The sequence below is a fragment of the Crinia signifera genome, chromosome 2 (assembly GCF_055691185.1).
Source record: "Crinia signifera chromosome 2, ASM5569118v1, whole genome shotgun sequence".
NCBI lineage: Eukaryota > Metazoa > Chordata > Amphibia > Anura > Myobatrachidae > Crinia > Crinia signifera.
This window is the reverse complement of record NC_139218.1, coordinates 354,969,577-354,990,359: the sequence shown is the minus strand read 5'-3', so window position 1 is coordinate 354,990,359 and position 20,783 is coordinate 354,969,577. Positions and strand designations below refer to the sequence as shown.

The window sequence follows — 20,783 nt, the reverse complement described above, 5'->3', positions numbered from 1 at the left end:
GAGATTTTAGCTGCTGCAGTAAGGATTTGTCAATCTCCCTTTTGACTGGGTACAGATCGTAAGTAGATCGTGTGCTCCAACAGATCGTGCGACCATCAAGGAAATGGCTGCACGATCATGGTCATTCTGGTGTGTACCCAGCATAAGACCGTCCTGCATGCCGAGTCCCTCCCCGCGATGTGATTGCTAATTTTTGGCAATTGCACTGCTGTTTATTTATTAACAGTTTCTTATATAGCGCCTACATATTCCGCAGCGCTGTTACGTGAGCAAAGCACTTGCACTCTTCTGGTATCCCCCAGCCTAGTTGTGAAGGTAGTCGCTGGTCCGCCCTGTTGTGGGTAGCAGTAAGTGCCTGTGACATTGGGCAGACACTGTGCCCCTGTCTGGACCACAGCGCTACTCTATCAATGCCGTCCCTAATGGTGCCGATGCTCGCTCCCGTTCAACTGAAATCGAAAAGCGAAATAGACAGTGCAGCAATGACTATTAAGTGCAGATTGAATGTAGATAGTATGATTTGTATGTAAATAGTACAGAGTTAGCAAAGATTGCATAGCAATTAAATCTTATAGTGTGTACACATGGTCAGATTCCCTTGCTATTCGACTTTCGATTTGAGTGCTATACAATCTTTGTTATTGTACTTTTTACATACAATTCATACAATCAGCATTAGATTTGTACTATATAGTCATTGCTGCCCTGTCTGGGTTTCGATTTGTGCTGCCACGGGAGCATGCATCGGGATCGCAAGGTAAAAAGCCTGTGCGATCTGAATACGATCTGTATACGATCTGCAGGCGATTTTGACTATATAGTCAAAATCTAATGTCAAATCTCACCGTGTCTACACAGCATTATGGTGTGTACACACGTTCAGATGTGCCTTAAGATCCGATCAGATCGGCATAGGATCTTAAGGCACATCCAATTTGCATACAATCTTGACTATATAGTGCAGATCTGCACTATATAGTCTTGGCTGCCCTGTCTATCTGATTTACGATTTCAGCTGACACGGGGGCGCACATCGGGGTCGCAAGGGTAAGAACACTTGCTATCTGCATGCGATCTGTGCGCGATTCCGATGCAATTCTGACTATAAAGTCAGAATCGTAAAGAGATTGTACCCGTGTGTACACAGCACTAGTCGAATAGCAAAGGAATCTCACAATGTGTACACTCCATAAGATTTGATTGCTATGCAATCTTTGCTAACTCATGTGCTATTCGCATACAAGTCATACTATATACATTCAATCTGCACTATGTAGTCATTGCTGCACTGTCTATTTCTATTTCATCTGAACGGGAGCGCGCATCAACAGCGAATCGGGATACAAAGCTTAAAAACACTTTCTATCGCTGGTAGTCGAATGTCAGTTTGTACAGTGTGTACAGAGCATTAGATAATGGTTGCGATTTCCAGAAGGCGATTGCAGTTTTAAATGGTTGCGCTGCCCAATGGTGATTTTTGCTAATCTTCCCTGCTAGTGAATTAGGCCCAAGGAATTGATTCCATGGATAAGACACATCATCATATGTGACACATGTTAAAAATGTTAATACAAAGGGTGTAAGTACTTACTCATACGGCAGTTCAGGGCTGTTAGATAAAGAATAATAAAGAAAAGGTTAAAACGCTGAAGCCCAACATGTGACATAGGCCCTTATTCTGATCGGTGCGGCCCGATCAGAATATGCGGCCACGACCGTGCAGGCGAATCCCCGCCTTCCATACGGATCGCCACCTCCGTCCGTACGCGGATATGTGGCGATCCGCATGAAAGTGGACGGGGATACGCCTCCTCCGTCTTGGGAGCAGCCCCTGCATTCGATGGTCGCCGAACATCGAATGCAGGGCCGCACGCTCCACTAGGTCCCGCCACCCAAGACCACACGGACACTTGTCCGTGTGAAATCATGTATGGGGGCGGGCAGCTGACATCCGGCGATGTCAGATGCCCGCCCCCTACACACGCGTCACGGCTTCATTACCATGCATACGCCCCGCGTTTGCATGGGAACGCCCATGAAACGCGGGGCGTATGCATAGGGTAATGAGGCTAAGTAGCCCCTCACGCCCCTCTACGCCCCCTGTGCGGCGTGTAAAGAATACGTGCGGCGAAATCGCCTGCACATGCGCAGAGTGACCTCTGCACATGCGCAGACGATAACCATCGGCGGGACGACCGCATGCGGAGAAATCCGCACCGATCAGAAAGGCCCATAGATCCGTTCTTCTATATTCCATAGTACTATATGTAACATCTATTATATACGTACATCTCAGTCAGGGATGAACTCTCCGATGGTGTACTATACATAGGGAAATAGTAAATGTGAGAGAATGTAACTCATACTAGATCTGCTACATAGTATATGTGTATAACAGTATTGATTATTATTTTTTAAATTAATAAAGTAGATTTATTTTTGTAAGAACTAAATGAGTATAATATACGATTATATGTGACATCTGTTAGACATATAAAAAATAATGTAGGTACTTACTCATAGGGCAGATCAGGGCTGTTAGAAAAAGAATAATACAAATATTTAAACAATATCTGTTGCTCAAAGCACAACATGGGCACGTAGATACACTCTTCTATAATACAACGTGCAACAATGAGATACATACATGCCCTTCATGGTGTCATCCTCAGGCAGTGTACTACACATAGGGGAAAGGAAAATGTGAGAGACTGTAACATATTATATCTGCTATACAGTATATATGTGTATAACTGTATTCTGTGTCACATTTTGCTACTTTTGTGATGCACAATTTTTGATAAAATTATTATTTTGCAATGATATGTGATATCTGTTAGAAAATAAAATAATGTAGGTACTTACTCATCGGTCAGATCAGAGCTGTTAGATAAAGAATAATAACATGTTGTAATATCTGATGATCGGGCATAACATGTGCACTTAGATACGCTCTCTATATTCCATGTGACAGTGATATACGTACCTCTCCTCCCAGGTGTAATCCTCGGATAGTGTACTACAGGTAGAGGAATAGACAATGGGTGAGAATCTATATGGTACTATGCCAGCTGTATAACAGTATTCAGCATTACTTTCTGCTACTTAGGGAAGGACATTTTCTTTTTTAACAATGTTTAAAATATACAATGATATGTGACTTATTTGTTAGAGAATTAATAAAAGAATGTAGGTACTTACTCAGAGGTCAGCTCAGAGCTGTTAGAGAAAGAATGATAGAAGAAAAGTTGAAACCATATTGGATGCACAAAGCACAACAGAGCAGTAATGTAATGTAAAGCAATAAGTGACACAACACTACCTGACTATACACAATAGACACATGGGGGGGTTTGTGGAAGTTGCTTATTCTCAACAGGTTTGACCCAGAGATTCAAAATCGCATCAGTGTTACATTTATAGCCAGTTGTGCTTGATTCACATGTCACGGTCATACCTGCAGAGAATTGGTAGCTGGCAATGGCCACTGTACAGTATATCTAGTCCTGTGATTTTCAACCTTTTTACCTTGTGGCACACTAAATAAGATTTTAAAATTGCCAAGGCACACCATGAGAAAAACACATTGGCCCCCACAGGAAAAAAACAAACCTATTGGCCTCCATATAAAAAACTATCACACTGGTCCCCACAGGTAACAAAACTAAAATACATTGGACCTTTACATGAAAAGAAGAGACCAGTAAATAACAATTGAACTGGTGCTGACTCTAAACTGGTTTGTGCATCTCTAGATCTGGGGGAACACTTGAGAGCAGCTCAAGGCACACTAGTGTGCCACGGCACAGTGGTTGAAAAACACTGATCTAGTCCATGGTCTGACCTCTGCCTGTGGGATTGTACTTGCTGTATAATTATGGAGTGTTTTCCTTATTAACAGGGGACGACTCCATGAAACAAAATTGACCCCCTGCATCACCGGACTTCAGAGAGAAATAAGCAGGTGAATAAAGATTTATGTGAGGGGGTGTTTGTTGTGTCTGTATTATTACAGTCACTGCGGTGGTCTCTATATTATGTGGTGGTCATTGCATTTCTCTGTATATTATATGACGGTCACTTGCTTTCTGTAGAATAAAGGAAGGTATATGTCAGTCAGCTGGCCATACCTCCCCTCAGTGGACCCCTACCATGGTGTTCCCACTGAGGGCACCTCATGCACCAGTACAATATTTCCTCAATTTTGTTACGTTAATAAATGAAAGGTCATCTAGAAATATCTTATTAGAACAATCATGCTTAGACCCAGGGCTGGGGCCCGGGACTGACAAAATAGGCAGGGCTCCTGCCTATACAGCACACCGCAATGCCCATTACATATTATAAAACACAGCGTAAGGCCCATTACATATTATACAACACACCGTAATGCCCATTACATATTATTCAGCACACTGTAATGTCCATTACATATTATAAAACACACCATAATGCCAATTACAAATTATACAGCACACCATAATGCCCATTACATATTATACAACACACCATAATGCCCATTACATATTATACAACACACCATAATGCCAATTACATATTATACAACACACCGTAATGCCCATTACATATTATTCAGCACACTGTAATGTCCATTACATATTATACAACAACCCATAATGCCCATTACATTTTCTCACACACCGTAATGCCCATTACATATTATACAGCACACCACAATGCCCATTACATATTATACAGCACACCACAATGCCCATTACAAATTATACAACACACCATAATGCCCATTACATATTATACAGCACACCACAATGCCCATTACATATTATATAACACACCGTAATGCCCATTACATATTATACAACACACCACAATGCCCATTACATATTATACAACACACATCACAAAGCCCATTACATATTATACAACACACCGTAATGCCCATTACATATTATACAACACACTGTAATGCCCATTACATATTATACAGCACACCACAATGCCCATTACATATTATACAACACACCACAATGCCCATTACATATTATACAACACACCACAATGCCCATTACAAATTATACAACACACCATAATGCCCATTACATATTATACAACACACCGTAATGCCCATTACATATTATACAACACACATCACAAAGCCCATTACATATTATACAACACACCGTAATGCCCATTACATATTATACAACACACCGTAATGCCCATTATATTTTGTCACACACCGCATGCCCGTTTTATATTACATTGCACACTGTAATGACTATTACATATGATGCCACATAACTGCCGCTTCCAGTACCTACATGCTTGTTGCCAGGAGTTACATGCACCTAGCCTGGGGTTTCATACATTTGCCACCGGGGTGTGGGGGGATTTAATGTTTGTTGCCAGAGGGGACTACATACTTGTTGCCAGAGGGATTTACTTGCTCTGGGGCATGCACTGGTAGCGCTGGGTGTCTGAGCTCCATCAGACGCTATAGGTGCAGGAGCACGGTTAACGTCGGTCTTTCTGTGAGCAGGGGCAGAGTGCAGCAAGGGACCCACGGGTCAGGAGGAGGCTGGGCTGTGTGCCTCCGCAGAGGACATAATGTGGCTTCAGCAGGTGTTGTGAAGCACTTTTCCCATTCCCCCTCTCTTAATAGCGGCAGGGCCCAGGAAAAGTTTCCCCATAGAACCCCCCTGATGGCGGCCCTGTTTAGACTTGTAATCTCATTAATGTGGTCCAAAAAAATAACATAATTACCTCTCCTCCTCATCTGTCTCTTCCTGTGACATTTCTGAAAATTAAAGGAGTGATTTTAGAAAACAATGTAACCTGTATCTAATAAAACATTCAGTGCTATTGTCTGCATAACACTCGTGTAACATCTCGGGACATACCTGTCATATCAAGGTCTGGCTATAGGAGGGAAAGAGAAAAGGATCAGTAAGCAATATAAACCTTTCAATATGTTTGATACATACAGAGTGATGATGAAATGTTTGTGTGTATAGATATTAATAGATGTTACAGTATATAACTTACTTGATCAATGGCCCATTTGATCATGGTCATTTGTTTATAGGCTTCCCTACAATCAGAAAATACAGAATATTATGGAACACAGAAACTCACAACACGTTACATGTCACATATATGGCTGCCCTATGGGTTGTGTTATGGCTAATTGGGATATACGTTATCATCACTGCCATCCCTGGCTCAGGACGGACTGATATTACTATACTATCAGACATTATACAGGTATATACATGGGAAGAAGAAAACATCACTCACGGGTTATGCGCTTTAACAAATCTCTTATATTCCTGCAGATGGAAAGGAAAAAATGTAACTTATTTTTCTCTACTACAACATAACCTCTCTCATTGGAAGAGCTGGACCAACGCAGTTTATTTAGGGAAAAGAACAAGAGATTACACACTGTTAGATGATGTCTATGTCCCTGTGTTTGAGCACCTGTATACATGCAGGGCAGTAACTAGGGTGTGTGAGCAGTACCGATGCCTAGGGTACATGGCAGAGGATGTGGAACCATCGGTTTACATGCATTTGGTACCCTGCAGCCTGGAGAGCCACCGAATGAGTTTTTAGGATGCCCAGAGGGCTCAGCTCCATGGTCTAGACCAAACTCTTAGTGATCTCATAATGTCTTGTATATGTGGGGGTAGTACCCGGCTACAACACTGTATTCAAGACCCACTTTTAGGTATGGAATAGTTTGGCCTGATTATTGCGATACTGTAACCCTAGGGAAATGAATTCCCTACCTGGGATACAGTCTGTAATGGACCAGCCAACTGTATAATAAACGTACAGTTTTGCTTTATTTATTGTAGAGTGATGGGAGGGAAAGGTCTTCAGAGAGAGAAGAGAAGGGGTAGGCCTCAATGAAAATGAAGTTTGGAGGTAATAGATATTAGTTTAGGACAGATTAAGAGCTTTAATGAGAGACACCAAATAAAACCTACCTCCATCTTCAACTCGTACTGAGCAGTGAGGATTTCAGGCCAACTGCCCAGTATCCTGCGTCTGTGACATCATCAACTGCCATCCTCACCTGCAGCAGCAGCTCCTGAGACATCATTACAGTGTGATGCTGTTAGATGGGGGAGAAATGGGGGCCGGGGCATATTAAGGTTTTTTTTAATAATTAAAGATCAATCAGCATTAAAAGTAATAAAATAGTTTTCACTGTTTTACAGCATATTTTTCAAATCTCTGCATCTATTTGGGAAATTGGCCTATAAATCACAGTTGTCCATAATATATCTATGTTGTTTCCACAGATATACTTATATCCCTGGTAATTTGTGCACTGTGCAAAGCCGCAGATATCTGCAGATGCCAATAACTGTGCATGTTATATTTATGCTTTGTTCCCATAGGACACGATATAAGCGCTAAACAAGCGATAACGCTTCTTTGTGTTACAGTGGGGATTTTCTGTGTGTGTGATTATGTGGTAATTAAACATTTTGATGATAATTGTGTTTCTGGTTTTGCTTACTATTATGTAAGTTGCACCTACAGGTCTCCGCATTCATGTATGTGCGTGCTTAGTGGTACTTGTAGTTCTCCAAGTGGCAGCTTGTAGTAAAGTGCCAGCATGCCCATAAACATTATTTTTACAGATACTGAACATTAGGCCTGAATCCAGAGCCGGCCTTAGGCATAGGCAAACTAGGCAATTGCCTATGGCATTTGGAATGCCTAGGGGCATCAGCAGCTTCGGCTGATTAAAATGATATGCAGCATGCCTATATTCTGTGTGTGAGTGAGGCTGTATCTGCATACGAAATAGGGTATTCATGGAAATCACTGTAACATAGCATTCTGTATGCAGGTACAGCCACAGTCGCACACAGAATATAGGCATGCCACATATCATTTTAATCATCGGAAGCTCCTTGTATGTACTCGTCATAACAATGCAAATAAGATGAATTTTCAGCAAAAAAGGCACCCAACATTAGCAGAACTGGCCAGGAGCTGCATAGCCTATTGAGGCAAGATGTATGAGGACACATCTGTATCCAAGCAGAGGCAGAGGTCACAGTGTTAGCGGCTGTGCGAGTGCTGTCTGCGGGTGGGTTGGTTGTGCAATAGTGTTCGGCATATGTGTAAGGGGCATTCTGTGTGTCATGTATAAATGCATTAATAATGTGCAACATATGTGTAACGGGCATTATGTGCGTCATGTGTATAAGGGCATTAATAATGTGCAACATATGTGTAAGGTGCATTATGTGTGTCATCATGTGTATGAAGGGCATTAATAAAGGTTGGCATAATGTTTAAGGGGCATTATGGTTATAAGGACATTAATAATGTGTGTCATGTGTAAGGGACATTACTGTGTGGTATTATCAGGGGTGCCGAGAGAAAGGGTTAGGGGGTACAAATTACCCTGGCCAAAGTCTGATGGAAGGGCCCAGTGAGGGCCCCGGGCCCCCTCCCCTTAAGTGACAGCAGCAGCTGCAGCTCTTCTTCTCTGCCCAGCACACACTGCTTTGTGCTGGGTTGCAGTGTGGCCATGAAGGTGCTTAAAATACAATATTTTCTCAGGATTTTTTTCTAAGGGTATAATGTGAATAATGTGAGGAGTAATGTTCATAAGGTAAAGTGGTACTACTGTGTGATGTAACGTGAATAAGGGACACCATCACATGATATAATGTGAATAAAGTTGCACTACTGTGTGGCATAATTTGAATTGGGGGTACTATTGGGTGGCCATGCCCCTTCCCAGCAAGAACACACCCCTGTTTGGGCTGCGCACCGAATTTGTGCACTGCTTCTTTTTAAATATTGCGGGTAGGAGCACCAAAATGATGACTGCTATGATGAGGGTTGATGGTGCTGGGAAAGGGGAGCAGGGTCAGAGGCGGAACTACTGGCGGTGCTAGGGGGCACCAGCCAAAATCTTGCCTTGGGCGTCATTTAGGCTAGGGCCAGCTCTGCCTGGATCATAGTTACTTGCCGATGCATTCCCAGCTGCGATCCCATACACCGATACTGTGCAACAATATGCAAGTGTGTCAGTCGGCAGGATCGCATTGAGGTCTTGATGGTAAAAGGGGCACCGATTACATGTGTATATTGCAAATGGAATTGAGGGTAAATGTGCCTTTTTGCAGATGACACAAAGGTATGCAACAGGGTAGACACACCAGGAGGGGTAAAACAAATTATTGAGGATCTAGGTAGATTAGAGGAATGGTCAAGAGCATGGCAACTACAGTTTAATGCCAAAAAATGCAAAATCATGCACTTGGGTCTCAGAAATCCAAAGACTAAATATAGTATAAATGGCACTATAATGGAAACTACTGAGGAAGAGAGGGATCTAGGTGTCACTATTTCAGGGGACTTAAAAGCAGGTAGGAAATGTAACAAAGCAATGAAGAAGGCAAGTCAGATGCTTGGTTGCATAGGGAGAGGTATCAGCAGTAGAAAGAAAGAAGTAATAATGCCACTGTATAGGTCATTGGTACGACCTCACTTAGAGTATTGTGTTCAGTTCTGGAGGCCATATCTCCAGAAGGATATAAATACATTAGAGACTGTACAAAGAAGGGCAACTAAAATGGTGCATGGCCTACATCACAAAACGTACCAGGAAATACTAAAAGATCTTAATATGTATACTTTAGAGCAGAGAAGGGAAAGGGGGGACATGATAGAAACTTTCAAATATATCAAGGGTTTTAACAAGGTACAGGTGGGAGACATTCTTCACAGGAAGAGGAGCAACAGAACACGAGGGCATGCACTGAAACTAGAGGGAGGAAGATTCAGGGGAAATGTGAGGAAGAATTACTTCACAGAAAGAGTAGTGGATAAGTGGAATAGCCTACCATCAGAGGTGGTAGATGCAAATACAGTAGTACAATTTAAACATGCTTGGGATAGGCATATTGATATCCTTACAAAAAAATAAGGATTTGAGGTAACATGTTTAAAAAAGGGGCAGACTAGATGGGCCAAGTGGTTCTTATCTGCCGGCAAATTCTATGTTTCTATGTATCAGCCTGACTACATCATTTATATGACATAATTCCAAATATAGTGAATAGGAAGGGGTTGTGCAAATTGTAAGTGTGGATGTGAGTACTGTGTCAGGTGGAATATGATGTGGTATTCTATTTTTTAAAATGGACGAGCCCATAAAATATAGTGCATTCTATGCATTCTATTTGAGGTGTGTTCAATGCCCCGGCGAGGGGGGTTTGTACAGCAGGGATGGCTTATTTCGGCGAGGAAAAGCCATCCTCACCGTCCAACCCCCTCGCTGTATTCAATGTTTGGCCAGAATCAGTCTCCTTAAATGGTGAGGTTCGCTGCATTTTGTAGCCAGCCTTGCTGTTTTGATGGCCAAATTCGCTGCTTCCACCTCGCCAAATAGAACCAGTGAGGTGGAAATGGCGAGTGAAGTGGAGGACATGAAATACTCTGACGGCGAGCTATCGGCACTGCTCACCATCATAGCTCACCATCAGGGGCATTGAATACCCCATATGTGGTTGATTTGGAGGGTTGCAAGCTTGACACTACAGTGGTGCTGGACAGCAATAAAGGGGGAAATTTACTAAAGAAAATTTGTAAAAAATAGGTGTATTTGTATCCAGAAATACACTTATTTTTGACATTTACTATCCCCAAAATACGGCAATTCGTATTTGTATTGATAGCACATCAATACGACTACGAATTGCCATATTTTCGGGATAGTAAATGTCAAAAATAAGTGTATTTCTGGATACAAATACACCTATTTTTTTTACAAATTTCCTTTAGTAAATTTCCCCCAAAACATCTGTTTGAAGGTTTGCGCTCATAGGTGCTGGTTCCATTTGTATAGTTATCTGACAACTCCCCACCACCATTTTTAAAACATTTAATTTTTTTTTTATTTTTTTTTAGTGTCTGGTGCATTGTTCCAGATTGTGGGTGATTCTATTTTTTTTCAAGTGGTTCACTTCAATCAGTGTTTATAGGTTACACATTGCAGTATAGGGGAGTATTGAAATATTGCCATTTTTATCGCAGACCTGTGGGGACATTTGGCATCCAGCGGGGGACGGGCATTCGCACACCTGATGGGTGACATTAGTTGGCTCATAAAGAAACGAAATACTGCTTCTTAGCGTGCCAACCAAAATCAGACCTTTTGTGTTTCTATTCTCCAGATAGACCTTTCCACCTCTTGAATGGAATATGTATTTGCATACGGCTCATTCTCCCTGCTATACAGGACGTTTTTCAGTCCTCAGTGATAGAATTATCAGTACAGTTACCACTGACATAGCTGATGTGACACATAATAAGCTGCATTACAGCACTGCAGGGCAACTCCAGATAAATGTGTTAGTCTTTGTTTATTATATGAATAACAAATATGTTTGCAACATTTTTTGGACTGTTTAATGTTATTGATAACTATTGTACTTTTAAGCTGACTATTGGCCTTACGCATACACTAGGCCGACTTGTCCTAAGGACAGATCCTACCCAATTTCCCATGAGCTCCCCCAACAGTTCCCCAGGAGGTCTCGCATACGATTTGGCAGTTGATGTGTAATATTTTTACATGCAATAATTTGTATGCAAATTTATTGCGTGTAAGAACTCCAGGAAAGCTGCCGGAGTGGTGGGGGGCAGTATAATTAATAAAACCCGTACAGTGGCTGCCAATTCATTTGCAAGGGAGCTTTTGAATTGCCCACCGCTGCAGCAGGGGAGCTTCCACGTTCTGCGGGTGTGTGGCAGCGGTGCAACACGCACCTGATCATATGCTATACATCCCGGGTGCCCTACGCTCCGTGGTGAATTTTGCTGGGGCAGGACAAACCCAGGAGATTACCTAAAGTAATTAAAGGTGCCAGACCCCATTTTCTGACCTGTCTATATCCAGGGTATACTCCATTGTCACTTATGGAATTGTAGAAAGGACTTTAGCTGCTAGGACCCTCTTTTTTTCTCCATTGGGTGATCTATAGAGGCCCTTACAAACTTCTGCGTTGGGGCCTCCAATATATTTAGGTATACCCCTGGGCCCACTTCAAGTAATATGGTATTACATTAACTGAAGGGCAGCAAAGTGTTACATAATATGAACTGGAAGACTCTAAACTAAGGACCTGTACTGTATACCATACTATGAATTGTTGGGGTACTTTGTTGCATAAGATTTATAAGCAGCCCTACAATGTGACATACAGTATCGTGAACTAGGGCACTATTATGGGACATTGCAGTAACAACTGCTGCAGAGAGGTGTCCCTCTGGAACCATCAGTACAGAGGCGCCTTCAAAATGTTGCTATGTGGTCCACAAAGTTCTTGCTCTTCTCCATTACGGGCTCCCAGAGACCTCACACATTCCAGACTCAACAACATATCCTGCTTGGCTGTATTGTTACTCCTCAACATTAGGAATTGAGCCCGGCATCCAAACGCAATCAGTCCCTTCCCACAAGCATCGCATCTTGAAGATCCTGGAACAGCTGGGAGATATTTGATGCTGCTGTTAAAAAACTTCACATAGATATTGTGACACAAGGAACAATGGTTAATAACATTGGTCAGGGGACAGGGGTAAATTACCCCAAATTGGGTAACATTGAAATTCCTTCGGTCAATGGTCAGTCGGGCTGCAGAGATGCAGCAAGGCATGTATATGAATTTATATGCCCAGCTGTGTCTTGGTAGGACAACCATCCATTACCCCCAGGAATTTCATTGCATATAGAATCTATATATATTACATCTATATGTATGCCCGGCTGTGTGTGTGTTACAGTACTGTAGTGTACAAGGACCTGAAACAGTGGGTGCCGGACGGCTCCTGACAGTCGGGATTCCGACAGTCATTCCTCCGACGTCGGAATCCTGACTGCTCCCTCGTGGGGGTCCATGACCCCCATAGAGGGAGAATAAAATAGGTGGCTTCATTGTGCTCCCCACGCTGTGCAGTCGGGATTCCGACGTCTGACTTATGACTGTCGGATTCCCGACTGTCGGGCTAATATACCACACCCGAAAGTGCAGTGCGTCAGGCCCTTGTGTATAACACACTTCCCTGCGTGATGCCCCAGGCCCCGCCTCCAAGTCCGCCCACTTCTTCAGTAGAATCGAATAGTTGGTGCGCCATCTCAGCAGCACGGAAGTGGGCAGTCTGTACTGCTGCTACGAGTTTCTTTGCCTGGTTATCGGCTCCTGTCACGTTATACCCATCTCTAGGGGAAAAATGTGCACAGACTGTCACCATATCACCCTGTAATACTTACACTAATAGATGCCTGGGCGTCACATTATCAATTGCTATACCACACACAGCCTGGCAGCCATTGATGATGATCAAGGGGATAACGTCGGCGTATCTAAATATATTTTGGGGTAAAATGCTGAAAGTTCTTTGACCCCTGGTTTATAATAGCCGATCCATATAGTTATCCGGATGACGGCTTGATGGGGTTTAGATTGACCATGGTATGGTCAACCACCCTTTGTCAACCCGTATTAGTTAGATGCGTAAAGATAGTTGGCGGCTGCTAGAGCGGCAGTAGCGCTAGTTAGACACTGACAGCCGCCGACTATCTTTACGCGTCTAACTAAGCCAGGTCGACTATTGGTGTTCGATCTAAACCCGATGACCCGCTATACCACAACCTCCATATACTACTGTTTACAAATGCGGCTATGTGAGTAGAACGTGTGAGCTGCAGGACGTAACAACATACTGGATTTATTGTTTTTTTTGGAAGACTGAATTTAACATGAATTTAGGGCCTGATTCAGACCTGATCAAATGGCTGCAAATTCGTAGGCTGGGCGATTAACGATATACTGCACATTCGTACGGATCACAGCTCTGGCCCTGATCAGCCGGTTTCTATTGCAGCCGCCCAGTAAGTCCTGGGCTACACACAGGCTGCACACACTGGGAAATCATTTGATGGTGAGCCACTTGATTGTGGTTTGTTATCTAATTGCAGGGCTGTGATATGTTCACAAGCCCTGCTATGCAATTCCCAAGCTTGCACGGGGAGGGATTTCAATAAGGGATGTGCACCGGCCACTTTTCGGGTTTTGGGTTCTGATTACCTTGAGGTTTTGGGTTCTAATGGGTTTTGGCAAAACACCTCCTAAGTGTTTTGTGTTTGGATTTTTTGGGGTTTGGTTCTGATTTTTTGTTAAAAAAGCATAAAAACGGCTAAAATCGCAGAATTTTGGTTTTTATTTTTTGTTCCTATGCTATATTAACCTCAATAACATTAATTTCAACTTATTTCCAGTCTATTCTGAACACCTCGCACCTTACAATATTGTTTTTAGGGCAAAAGGTTGCACCAAGGTAGCTGGATAACTATGATAAGCCACACAAGTGTGCGGCACAAACACTAGACTGATATGGCACACTTAGCATCCCCTCTAGGCTGATACTGCACACCTAGAATTACCCCTGGACTGATATGGCACAGGTAGCATCACCCCTGGACTGATACGGCACATTTAGCATCACCCCTGGACTGATATGGCACGCTTGACAGCACCCCATGAATTGGCAGACTTGGCTTACCCCAGGAATTATACGGCACAGATGGCGGCACCCCTGGACTGATACGGCACACATGGCGGCAGGCATGGAATTATACGGCAGACAAATTCCTGCAGTAAAAATAAAAATTTGTATTCTTTTAATTATAAAAAAGAGCAGCACACCTTACTTAGCAACACCCCATGAATTATACAGCACTCTTGGCTCACCCCTGGACTACAGCGCATTTAACAGCCCTTGCAGTAAAAAAAAAAAAACACCTTATTTTTATTTTCATTAAAACAAAGGGCAGCTCCCCTGGTCTGATATGGGACACATGGAGCACCCCTGGAATTATACGGCACACATGCGGGCACCCCAGGACTGATACAGGACACATGGGGGCACCCATGGAATTATATGGCACACATGCGGTCACCCCTGGACTGATACAGGACACAAGGGGGCACCCATAGAATTATACGGCACACATGCGGGCACCCCTGGACTGATACAGCACACATGTGGGCACCCCTGGACAAATACAGCGCACATGTGGGCACCCCTGGATGGATACAGCACACATGCGGGCACCCCTGGACTGATACAGCACAAATGTGGGCACCCCTGGACAAATACAGCACACATGTGGGCACCCCTGGATGGATACAGTACAAATGTGGGCACCCTGAACTGATGCAGCACACATGTGGGCACCCTGGACTTATACTGTGCACTGGCAGCAGTCATTTAAATATATATTTTTTTTTGCTGAATTAAAATAATGTAGCCCCCTCTGTAGCACTAGCAGCAGCCCCTATGCATAAATCATCCCCCCCAGCATGTCATCCCCCCCACTCCGCTCAGCAGACAGCACAGACACATCCGTGCTGTCTGAAATCACCAGCCTGTTTGAAAATGGCGCCGACCGCCGGGAACTATATAGGTCTCGCGAGAATCCGACAGCGGGAAGATGACGTTCGGCCTCGTTTTGAACACAGAAAAATGGTGGCGACCATCAAACTCCCTGGATCCGGCCTCGGATCAGGTAAGTTCGTGGGGGGTTCGGATCTCTAGGATCCGAACCCGCTCCTCTCTAATTTCAATGGCGTATACCTGATCACTGGCTCCGAAAATAAGCAGCGGTGCGATCATGCCCATAGTTTCTACAAATTCCAGCCACTTTATCCACTTTATTTGCATGGTCAGAAAGGCTGCAGCACCCTATGTCTGCCTCATGGTGTTTCTGCCACAGTGGAAACTTTATTATCTGTGCAATCACTAGGCCCTGGATTTTTAGAATCTAAAAAATTCAAATGTGGTGTTTTTATTTCACTCTATGTTTCAGGATTTTAAAGGTTTTAAAATAATCAGTTTGGGAATTAATAAGTTATAGGAAAATAAAATAAACCCATAATAGATATCGATATGTTTGCAGCACTGAGCTTTTATCAGGGATGTGTCCTGCTACTGACTTTCAGTGTTTGCTCACGTGATGAGCACGCATTGGCTGGCGCTATGCCAGGATGGCTGTCATCCATTCGTAGCCGCAGCTTTCTCATAGAATAGATTGCTTCTGGCTGCACCCACGAATCTCAGGAGCCGGCAATCCCGCTGTGTGGGACACATCTATGTATATGAATTACATAGGAAAACTTCTCATTCCATTTTAGTAAATGCATATAGTTTCAACTTAAAGTAACTGAATTATGTCTTTTAAGTTCTAATGGTGTGTACACATGGTGTTATTTTGGCTACAATTTTACCATATATTCAAAATAGGATAGAAAGTTAGCCCAAATCGCACAGTGTTTAGTAGGCTTGTGATACCAATTTGCGGCCCCATGGCATCTGTATCGCAAGGGAAAACATAACAGGACATTTTTGTGTACTATTTGTCACAAAAACTTGGCGACACTTCCACTTGGGAATTGGCTAGACCTATCACAGGGGCGCGGAGTCTAACCGTGCCGGGGGTTTTCTGCCAGTGACCCCTCCAAGCGGGATTTGGGCTTCAGCAGCTCCCGACACGTCGGTCGCGGCCCCCTGGATAGGTTTCCCTTTTGAGTGGAAGTGCTCGGTGGATATGGACGTGGTCGTCTTAGCCGGGTCAGAACCAGATGGACAATGCAGTACAAGTGATATAGCGAAGAATGGTCAAGGCAAGCCGGGTCGGTAACAATCGGTAAGTACGGTATCAGGGGTCAGGCAAACGGGAGGTCAAGGATCAAGCCGGGTCAGTACACTATGAGTCACGAGGATGAGTACACAGGGGTTAAACGTAAGAGTAGTCAGGAATAGCACGGGTCAGTAACACTTGGATCAGAAACAGTATGGAATGCTGGAGTAGGTGAAGTGAACCTATACTCTGGCGGGGTTTACCTGTCAGGGACTTCCTTTTATCCCTGCAGGCACCCCCACCAATATCCTGCCTGTGCCTTTAATTATACATGAACGCGGCGCGCGCGCCCCTAGTGAGCGCGCGCCCGGCTACCAGGAAGTACACGCTGTTTGTCCCTCTCGGCGCTGCAGAGAGATCTCTGCTGACGGAGGGGACTGCGTGCAGCCAGCACCCGCCGCCCAGACCCAGGAAGCAGCCGCCCGCACCAGAGGCGCCCCCGGACCCGGTAAGTGACCACCGCGGTCCGGGAGGCCGTGACATTACCCCCTCCCCTAGGGGTGGGCCCCGAACACCCTATGAATGGCTTATTGGGATGTTTTCGATGGAAGTAACTGTGGGGCATGGACCTCCGAGGCCCTAACCCAAGCGCGTTCCTCTGGGCCAAAACCCTTCCAATCAATAAGGAATTAAACTACACCCCTGGACACCCTGGAATCCAGGATTTGCTTAATCTCATATTCCTCATGACCTTCCACAGAAATGGGCAAAGGAGGTTGTCTGGTGTTGGAAAACTTGTTGATAACGAGCGGTTTAAGAAGGGAAACATGGAAAACATTGGGAATTCTCAAGGTCTTCGGAAGTTTAAGTCTTACTGCCACCGGATTGACTATCTGAAGGATGCTAAAGGGACCAATGTATCTTTGAGCAAGCTTCATAGATGGTACTTTGAGACGAAGATGCTTGGTGGAAAGCCAAACTCTATCTCCCTGCTTGAATTGAGGAATATTTCTCCTTTTGAAATTGGCAAAACGCCTGTAGCATTCTGAGGATTTTCCCAGATTCCTTTTTACTTCTACCCAAGTGTCCAAGAATTTTTTGACTGAATGCTGAACTGCTGGAAGGGAGCTAGCAGACTTGGAAAAATATTCTGGAATATTAGGGTGGAACCCATTTAGGATAAAAAATGGAGAATGACCCGTAGATTCGTGGAACAAATTATTATGAGCGAATTCTGCCCAGGGGAGTAGAGACAACCAATCATCTTGATTAGCTGAAACATAGACTCTGAGAAATTTTTCCAAATCTTGGTTGACCCTCTCGGTTTGACCATTACTCTGGGGATGATAGGCCGAGGAAAAGTTAAGCTTAATGTTGAAAGCGGAACACAGCGATCGCCAAAACCTGGACGTGAACTGCACTCCTCTATCAGAAACAATACTTCGTGGAAAGCCGTGGAGTTTGAAGATCTCTCTGATGAACACCTCCGCTAGTTTGGGTGCTGATGGAAGACCCTTTAATGGAACAAAGTGAGCCGCCTTGGAAAAACGATCCACCACAACCCAGATAGTGTTGTAGCCGTGACTGGGTGGGAGCTCCGAGATGAAATCCATCGAAATATCTTCCCAAGGGCGATCTGGAATTGGAAGACGGTTGAGCAATCCAGCTGAAGCTTGCGTGGGGGACTTGTGCTGAGCGCAGATGTTACAGGCAGCGACAAAGTTTTTGACGTCTGTCCTTATAGATGGCCACCAATAATCACGACTAATGATTTCTAAAGTCTTGTTGGTACCCGCATGACCGGAGAAAAGAGAAGAATGAAACCAATGCAGGAGACTGGATCTTGACCTGAACGGCACAAATGTTTTCCCGGGTGGAATCTTAACTCGTCTGGAGGACGCGATAAAACAGGATGACTTTAAGATGGGCTTACGCTCATTCAGCTCTTCAGATGAGGCTGGACCAAAAACTCGTGAAAGGGCGTCTGCTTTAATATTCTTGTCACCGGGTCGATAAGTTAGCACTAGATTAAAATGATCAAAAAATAATGACCATCTTGCTTGACGATAATTGAGGCAATTTGCAGTCTTAAGGTACAACAAATTCCTATGGTCTGTGTAGACCGTCACTAGGAACTTTGCCCCCTCCAGAACGTGCCGCCATTCTTGCAGAGCTAATTTGATAGCCAACAATTCCTTGTCTCCCACCACATAGTTATGTTCTGCTGGTTGAAATTTTTTGGAAAAAAACCCGCAAGAATACCACTTATTGGCCTCATCCCTCTGAGAGAGAACTGCCCCGACACCTACCGAGGAGGCGTCTACCTCTAGAAAGAAGGGTTTATCTGGATCAGGGCGTCTCAGGATAGGAGCGGACACAAAGAGCTGCTTGAGTAACACGAAAGCTTGCTTGGCTTCCAAGGACCACTCTTTCGTATTCTCCCCCTTACGGGTAAGGTTGACTATAGGGGCTACTACTGAGGAATAACTCCTGATAAATTGTCGGTAGAAATTACAGAAACCCAAAAACCTCTGGATGGCTTTCAACCCCACTGGTTGGGGCCAATCAGAAATTGCCGACAATTTTTGCGGATCCATGCGTAGCTCCGTACTCGTGACGATGTACCCCAGAAACGGCATCTCCGGCTGTTCAAAAGAACATTTCTCTAGCTTGCAGTACAACTGGTACCTGCAAAGGCGAGCCAGCACCTCACAAACATGACCTCGATGTGCTTGAAGATTTTCGGAAAAAATTAATATGTCATCCAGATAGACAACCATGAACCTATTTAATAGGTCTTGAAAGATAGAGTTCATGAATCTTTGGAAGACTGCTGGGGCATTACTTAAACCAAATGGCATTACAAGATATTCTAAATGCCCATCTCGTGTATTAAATGCCGTCTTCCATTCGTCTCCAGACCTGATTCGGATCAAGTTATAGGCCCCTCGGAGATCTAGTTTGGTAAAGACTCATGCTCCTTTGATCCTGTCAAAAAGTTCAGAAATTAATGGCAGAGGAAAGCGATCCTTTATCGTGATGGCATTAAGACCCCGGTAATCGATGCAAGGCCTGAGACCACCATCTTTCTTTTTGACAAAGAATAGTCCTGCACCTGCTGGCGACTTGGACTCCCTGATGAAGCCTCGTTCTAAGTTGTCCTTGATATACTCGGATACTGCTTGAGACTCCGCAATAGACAATGGAAACACTCGACCACGAGGAGGTGACTTTCCAGGAATTAAATCAATAGCACAGTCCCACTCTCTATGGACTGGCAATTTCTCTGCGTCCTTTTTACTAAAGACGTCCAGGAAGGGTAGGTAGGGAGCTGGAAGCTTGATATCGGAATCTACCTTGGTAGAAGACAAGGAACAAGCTACACGCTCCACCTTGGGAATGCACCGACCATGACACTTATTCCCCCAAGCTAGTATTCGGGGGTACTTCCAGTCTAGAATGGGCAAATGCATCTGTAACCTGGGCAATCCCAGAATAACCGGGCTCTCAGCGGAAGGAAGCACGAAGAAGGAGATATTCTCTTGATGGAGAACCCCCACTTTCATAACTACCGGTCTGGTACTGGAATATATACTTGACAGCGGCAGTCTGTTCCCATCCACCCCTACTATATGTAAGGGGTTGGGGAGAGCTTGACAAGGAATTCCCAGGCGCTTGACTGTCTGCGCTGTGATAAAATTACCATCGGCACCCGAATCCAGAAAAGCCTTGAGAGCAACGTGGGAATTGTGACCTTGAAGGGTGATATCGATGGTAAAACCTGCTGCAGAGACTCGAGACGGGGTATGCGACACTGTGCCTAGGCTGACCCCCCTGTAGTCAGTTAGGCCTTGTCGTTTCCCGGACGTTTGGAGCAACTGGAGAGAAGGTGGCCGGATTCTCCGCAGTAAAGGCACAAGCGATTCTTGAACCTTCGTTCTCTTTTAGCAAATGGAAGACAGGATTTCCCAATCTGCATGGGTTCCTCTAACTGTTGGCTGGTTGCCGCAACTGGAACAGAAGCGGAGCTAGATTCTGGAGGAACAAATCGAGGAGCCAATTTGAAACTAAACCTCCGGGACTTCTCCTTCTCCCTCTCTCGGTAGCGGAGGTCTATCCG

General features: G+C 44.2%; 1 long non-coding RNA gene across 2 annotated transcripts in view; it reads left to right on the top strand.

Annotated features, from left to right (window-relative positions):
* The window catches only part of LOC146059183 (uncharacterized), a 106,807-nt gene that overhangs the window by 60,962 nt on the left and 25,062 nt on the right, over positions 1–20,783 (top strand). The window contains exons 3-4 of one of the 2 annotated variants that reach the window (XR_014470169.1): positions 3,902–3,964; positions 6,068–7,390. This is a non-coding gene — a long non-coding RNA (uncharacterized LOC146059183). Of the gene's footprint in view, positions 1–3,901; positions 3,965–6,067; positions 7,391–20,783 lie in introns of those variants that run through there. The other variant, XR_014470168.1, reaches the window with a different exon arrangement.